Source organism: Pollicipes pollicipes, unplaced genomic scaffold, assembly GCF_011947565.3.
Source record: "Pollicipes pollicipes isolate AB1234 unplaced genomic scaffold, Ppol_2.1 Scaffold_2555;HRSCAF=2994_pilon_pilon_pilon, whole genome shotgun sequence".
Lineage (NCBI taxonomy): Eukaryota > Metazoa > Arthropoda > Thecostraca > Pollicipedomorpha > Pollicipedidae > Pollicipes > Pollicipes pollicipes.
The window spans coordinates 45,760,912-45,768,104 of NW_023596136.1; the positions used below are offsets into that span (position 1 = coordinate 45,760,912).

The 7,193-nt window shown below is 54.2% G+C and overlaps 1 pseudogene; it reads right to left on the minus strand.

Annotated features, from left to right (window-relative positions):
- LOC119101825 (myosin-VIIa-like) overlaps positions 1 to 6,455 on the minus strand; it is a 45,442-nt pseudogene extending 38,987 nt beyond the window's left edge.
- Between the last annotated feature and the right edge of the window lie 738 nt (positions 6,456 to 7,193).

Consider the following 7,193-nt stretch of genomic DNA (forward strand, 5'->3'; position numbering starts at 1 on the left):
GTGATGCCATCGTTTGATATGCCACTTCCCCTGCTCACGGCTGATCACCTGCCAAGCACATCTCTCAAAAACGTCGCTGCATATTTTCGTTCGTTCATTTACGGTCGCTCTGTGAATTGATGTCCCCCAAGTCTTAACTGACAGCTGGTATGTTACGTGACTGCGCATGCAACAAAAAATCCAAGTATGCTTTGTCGAGAGACCAAACCGGTAAGTCTTGCATGCGGGGAGGTGATAACGCATTCAGGTTATTGCTTTGCCTCGGTGCTGCTCCGCACACAGTGCAGGACACACTGCTCTTGGTGTCTGTCAAAGCAATAGACTTTTCCGTCCACCATCGTGAGGTAAACCTCCTGATGAATTTCAACACGAATGCCACCTGGAGTAGTCAAGATCGCCGAATTTAACCGGCCGATCTCAGCTTCGATCTCCCTGCTCTCTTCTCCTGATAGTTCTATCTGCAGCCTCGTGGATGTGTTTAATGCACAGAGGTCTGAACAACCTTCTTAATAAGGGCACACTTTTCTGCCAAAGCAATGAGTTGTCGGTAGAGAGTCTCAAAGGTACAACTGTTGTGCAAAACAGGCTTTCCCCCATCATTCCTGCATCCTCCCCACTGACTGCCTGCTTGTACACTGATTGGGATGTGGCTTCATCGGATCACCACTTGACTTCGAGAACACCACGGATGGTCTGTGTGCTGGGTCCCGGCTGGTCAATCGCTCGATCCAACGTCACCAGGATGTCATGTGCTTCCACCAGCCGGCGAATGGTGTGGTTGAGCAGTGCTTGCCGAGTCGCTTGAGCACTGGTGCCGCCGAAAGTCATTGTTGCGGTCAGCAGCTAACAGTCATGTTTCGCCGATTGCACTTTGTGGTATGCGGGGAAGATATCTTGTCTTCATACGTCATGTGCTGTGTTCCATGCCAGTTTGAAATCATTCACTTCAAGTCACTGGCCACACACGCAGCAGCAAACCTCTGGTCAGTGACGCACGTGTAACTGGTGGACGGTGGGCGGATTCACTCAGCGCATGTCGCATCTTCTTTGGGCCGACGGGCGATGCCTTGGTTTCTTTCAGCACGTGGGGCAGATCGGCTGTTCCTTCGGCACGCACCATCTGTTTAGCTGCATTTACGAGGTTTTGAGCATAGCGGTCCCTCGCTAGTAGTTTAGAGACCCGTTACTTGGCTTTTTCGTTCAGCTCGACATAGGGCAATGCTGGGCGTCCGCGTGACCTCCGTGACCGCCGTCCGTCATCAGCTGAGCCGGTGTGATACTGATCCCGTGAATCAGTGCCACGATGTCAACCGTAAAACGACACGCTTTTAGCCAGCACCTTGCTCTTACGGCGCCCATATTTGTTCCATTTGCTTGCGTGTCTCAAACAAAATTAGGTGAGGCGTGATGTAGCTGTTCCTCACCTTCACCTTAGCTCGACTTCACATCCTACCTATGCTAAGTTTCTTCCCAGCTCAACTAAACGCAGCTTGCTGTTTTCTCTCGCTTTGGCAGAAGACCATCTTTCACTATTGTGTCAAAGACGGCTACCTTGCTAAGTCGCACTTCCATGTTGCGCACTTGACAGTCAGAAAATTACCGTTGTCCACGCTCAAGTGTAGCAAGCGAGCTGAACATCTCTCACAGTCCCTCGGAATACCTCCATTTGATGATGCTTGACCAAGCACTAAGCCTGATGCCCCTCGTCCCTTTTTAAGCTTGGTGCGACCACCGCATCTTCCCTCCCAGAAGGTGTCAATGTCAGCCCCCTCCGCCAGCCAGCCCAGGCAAACAGGGCTCCGCTGCCGGCCTGCCGCCGCCGCGCCCGCGCCGGGCCGGCCGGCCGGCGGGACGCGGGCTTACTGAACCTTTATATTTTTCCGTACCTGTCCTGCTGCCATAACGATTGTTGGAAACCGTTACTGACACCTTGGAGAGTGTTTCGAACACAGTCAAAAGTGTGCACTGATACAGGCTTTGTTGTTGGTCTTCATAATTACCAAGTTCTGATAATATTTATAACGCGCGCAAGTGTTTCAAGACCATGTATTATTTCCACTCCAGATACCATTCGGAACAATTTCAGTGTCATTATCGATAAAGCACAACCTAGCGTTCCTTTTGACACCAAACTATTTTGGTCTTTTTATATTCATTGCCCAAGAATATGCGACAAGCATTCTGTCGATTTATGGCAGAACAGAGGCGTCGGGTGACCACAAGTTCCAGCCTCACACTCATGTCAAACAAATACAAGGGGGCTAAGGTAGTTCCGGGGGGGGGGGGGTGATTTCGCGTTGTCTGATTACTTCGGCGATAGAAAAAATCAAAAGCAGACGGTCTCCCAGCGTGTCAGGAATGGAGGCTTCGGCCGCGTTTGAAGCCGAATAAGCACAGTGTGCGTCAGCTGGTCCTCATGCCCTGCAGGCTTGAGCCAGGCGCTGGGCGCTCGCTCGGCGCCCGCGCCCCGCGGCCACCGGCCTTGGCGGTACCCCGCCCCCGGAGACGCCGGCCGTTGACCGGGCGTTGACCCCGGGACGGACCGGTACGAGTGCGGTTCCTGCGGATCAGGGGTCGGTCAGCCTGACGTGTTTTCGGGTCCAAAACTGCCCTGGTTCGTTGAGCGGGCTTCCCACCAGCTGTTAATTTCCATGGGCGCAAAGCCATAAGTGCGTCCATTTCCATAACTTATGTCCATTTGATATCAGATTTCACAGTCGTAAACCCATTATAGAAGCGCATGTTTTCCCTCATCTTTACTGCCGCATGTACTGTACTTGCGCTTGTACTGTCTACTTGTCTGGACCGCATGGTCATTGCCTGCGATCTCAGCAAACGGTGACTTTGGCGGCCTGCGTCACCTCGTGAGCGCTTGGCAGGAATCACATTTCGTCGGTCTTGGAGTCGCTGGACTGATGAGGTATGAGTGACCTTGGTACACATGGTAGCCACATTGGCGTCCTCGGGGCCCTAAATGTCCGCCCCATTTGTGCTCCGACGGGGCTCAATACGACCTTGAAGTGCCCCAAAGGCTTCGAAAAGGCGTTATGATCGGCCGAACGCAGTTTCTGTGGCACAAAACGCAGCAAAATTGGACGTTTTTGGACCCCTAGTCGTCCACGAACAGTCGCAAGCAAAAGTAATGTGTTCATGAACAGACAAAAATAATCGTTCGTCGATTGACAGGGTGATGACTGGGAACCTTTTAACGTCCATTGCGCTGTCCAGATGCCCTATGCTGCAGTTTGGGCCCTATATGTCTACTTACCGGGTTGATCCGACTGATAAGGAACCCTCCGCGTTGCACTTCATTTTCTTCTTTATTCGGAGACCCCTACGTTCTTGCCGGGGCAGTAGTGCAGGTAGCGAGGGGGCACAGGGGGCACGTTCCTATTCCCGTCAAGTCCCCAGTGCCCAGGAAAGTAAGGACCTGATTCGAGGGCCAGCAGGCCCCAATGACTTGCCGAATATTGCATTAAAAGGCCCGGCTCGCAGCGTCGGACCCTCGAATGCCTGTCTGAGGCTCTTTGCAACGATCGGAGGCCCCCTGAGTCGATGAGGCCGCTATGTCGGCCAGGTAGCACCAGTGCTGAACAGTGGGCTGGCTCTGCGTCGGTCTGGACCTGAGGACCCAATTCTAAAAAAATATCAAGGCCTTGTCCCGCGATTTACGTTGGTTGGTCAATGGAGGAGGAAGGGGAGGGGGTGACACCGGTTTGACCAGGGACCCACAGAGCCTGACCGGGGGCCCTTTGTTAGCAAGGGACCCCGGGTCGGCCAGGACGGTGTTCGAGGGGCTCAAAGAGGGACCCGAGAAAACATTCGAAACTGACATTCAAAAGGCCCGATTGGAAGGCTGAAAGGCCCGAAAGGTCCAAATGGCTGGTTGAAGATCATATCAAGATCAAGATCAGGTACCGGTCCGTAGGACTGTAACTTACAATGTCAGTAAGATGGCCCTTTAAGCCGACTGAAATCCGCATGGGTGGTGCGGGGCTCTAGTTCGGCCAGAGTACACCGGCACCAACAGTTGGCCCGGTGTCGCTTGCCGTGTCGCTTGTGTCGGTGTCGCCAACCGTGGTGACACGCTTCGCAAGGTGGAGCGAGGCCAGGGCCCGTAATTTGTAGTGATCGGGGAGCGTGAACAGAATGAGGGGCTCCGGTGTCCGCCAGGGGCCCACAGTGCCGTGGAGGGCCCTCCATCGGCAAATCGCCCCAAGTCGGCCAAAGTCCGTATTTCGGCCCAAAGAAATATCGAACTGGCGGTCCCCACCCATTCCAGCCGAGGAGTAGTTAAGCCGAACTGGAGCCTCTGCGCCAATCATTGGATCACGTGCAGCATTAAGGATTTGGTTTGGGTCAATAAGGATTTTGCGACGACTGGGGCCAACTAGTCGGTTCAGAAGGCCGCCCGCGTCAAGGTGGGGGCCAGTGTATGGTGCCTCTCTCAACGGTCTCCGATTCGACCGAGAGATTCCGCCTCTGGGTCCCCAGAATGGCAGCCGGTAGGCACCCCACGCTGTAACAGAATGGTGTTTCAGTCCTCGGCTGAGAACGATGATGTGCCCCCAAGTGTACTGCGACTCCCTAGGCTCCTTCTTGTCAGATACTTTTCACCTACCCCAAGCATCTTCTTAAAGCCTTTCTTGTGAGATAACGCGTCCCCTAGCATTGACTTTCCCAGAAAAAGTAAGGGGTCTCATTGGCGTTTTCAAGCGGGTCAAAATAAGACCAGAAATAAAAATGCAGCTAATGTTCACCCGAGATCAGCCATCTATTCGCAAAATTAACTACCAAAGCTTCTCACGTTAAAGGGGTTGGGACTGTGTGCTCGTATTCTTCGAAGAAAGAACAGCTCTAGCCGTGTCTCACTTTCTGTAAAACTAGATAAAACAGTAGCAATAGCTTTATGCCTCGGAGAAAAAGCAACACAAATGTGTGGAAATTCCACCAGGAAAACAGGAATATCCTGTTTTTGTTTCGATGAAGTCATGTTGCCGAAATATCACCCCCAACTATATTTCCATTCTCCTGGTTTTTCTCCAGGTTTCTACTGTCTTATCTATGCGAATAGTGTACCTCGATAATACCTTGAGCAGCTTACGTAATTCTGTAAAACTGTACGACATTGGCCGCCGCAGAAAACACCGGTGGCGGCGACGGGCGCTCGAGAGCGACCGTCGTGAAATGATGCTTCCCAGAGTTTTTCAAAAAATGATAACATCGTGAAAGATTGAATTGCGCCGTTAAGTTGACCGTTAAAACTTTGGGGTCGTCCTCTCAACGGATAAGTAGTTCGGGCAATACGTAATAAAGATATTCGGTCTTTTTTCTTCTGGCTTCACCACCAGATTCCAAGCAGCAGTGTGCGGGGCTATAGATGCTAATCCCTTCCTTTCATCAATCTTAAGGTTAAATGAAGCATGTTTTATAAAATTTGCGATCGCCCGTGATGCCTGGGGCTAAACTGGGTGTGGAAAGTGGAATGCGCGCGCCAGATTCAACGCATGAAGCTGTTTGTTTTTTCCAACCTTGTTTTCCATGTTTGCTGAAACGCTGTATATTGTCACTTTGTGTCGGGCTATCTTATGAACTTCGGGCTATCTTATGAACTGTATCCGTTACATCAGGTTATCTTATCACATATATCCGTTTTCACGAGATAGGCTTAACACTAGTCGATAATTCTCGCCGAAGTTGATCCACAAAACATAATAGTGTTTGAATGCAAAAAAGCTGAGATTTATACCGCCGGATGGTCGGCACTGAATAGAGGGCGGTGTGATAGGCGGCTTATCCTATACCGGCCGACGGAGACTGGCTTTTTAACAATTGGAAGACATCTTGAAAAGCTTGATAACATGCTATCTTATTCCAAATTACCCGCCGGCTCACTAAGTTCTACAGCTGACGAAACCACTGCAATGGGCATGCAGCATATCGTGGCCGCTTTTATGAATGCGACGCTTGTCGGGTAACTGCTCAAAAGCTTCCCGATCGCGCCGCCAGGTGAGGATGGCCGCTCGCACGCTCTCTTCTTGGCGCGACGCGCACCCTGCAGTCGGTTCTGCGCAGCTGGGACGCCCCGGTGGTCATGGGTCGGGTCCTGCCCAGCACCGCTGGAGGTGTGCGTCGTGGTGGTCGTGATCTTCCTGCTGCTGCTCGTGACACAGCGCCCGACGACGCTGCCACCAGCGGAGCTGGGCGGAGGCCGGCGGCGGTGGGAAACAGTGCCAGCGTGTCGTGCGTACGGGGCCAGATGCGCCACTCGTGGGAGCAGCCTGAGGATGCGCCACTCGTGGGCAGACCTCTGCAGGAAGCGGGCCAGTGGACGCCGTACAGTGCTCGACGTGCGTTGCAGCGCCTGGCTCAGCGCCGCGGACCGGGACGCCAGGGTGGTCCTCGTCGGCGAACAGCCGCGTGCGTATCTTGCACATGAACATGAAGGAGCGCATTGCGGCTCACCGACTTCCGACGTGACTTCGACCTGAACGGCACGTACCCCACCGAGTGGCGCACCCCCTCGAATAAGACGTTCCCCTGCGCATGCCCGCGACTGAGTGAGAGGACTGCGTGGAAGTGTTCGTGCTTGCCGCGCTGAAGGCCAAAAGACGGTGGCGACGACCTGATCGCCAAAGCGCGCTGCAGTCTCATCAACACGGGCGCTTACCTTCGTAACGGGTTCTGGTGGAGACCATGGTTGGACGAGACGTACGCGCACCGGCCTGGACGAGCTGTGGACGAGTGCTGGGCCGGCCGCTGCCGCCGACCTGTGTGGTCCTGGAAGGCGGCGCCTGGTACGCGGTGCGAATACGCGGCCTGGACAGCGGCCAGCCCACCGCCTGGGTTGGCGCGCTTCGCCGCCGAGCTGGCGGCGCTACAGCCGCGGCTGGCGCGGCTCGCCGCAGCCACGCCTGTGCTCTGGAAGCTGGAACGAGCTGTATATGACGGAAGGCCCTACGCGGCCACAAGTCAGGTCGTCACCGCACATGATGGCGCTGACGGCGGCGGCGCTGTACGAGACGGCGGCGCGCGCGTGCCGCAGCTCGTAGTCTGGTCGTCGAGCGTGACCGAGGCGACGCACTTCTACCATTCGGTCTGTCTGCCGCTTCAGCTGCCACCGGCGGCACACATTTAAAGGTCCGTTACGTCATGAGTGCCTGGACCCGACCCACTGGGCAACACAGTGCGGT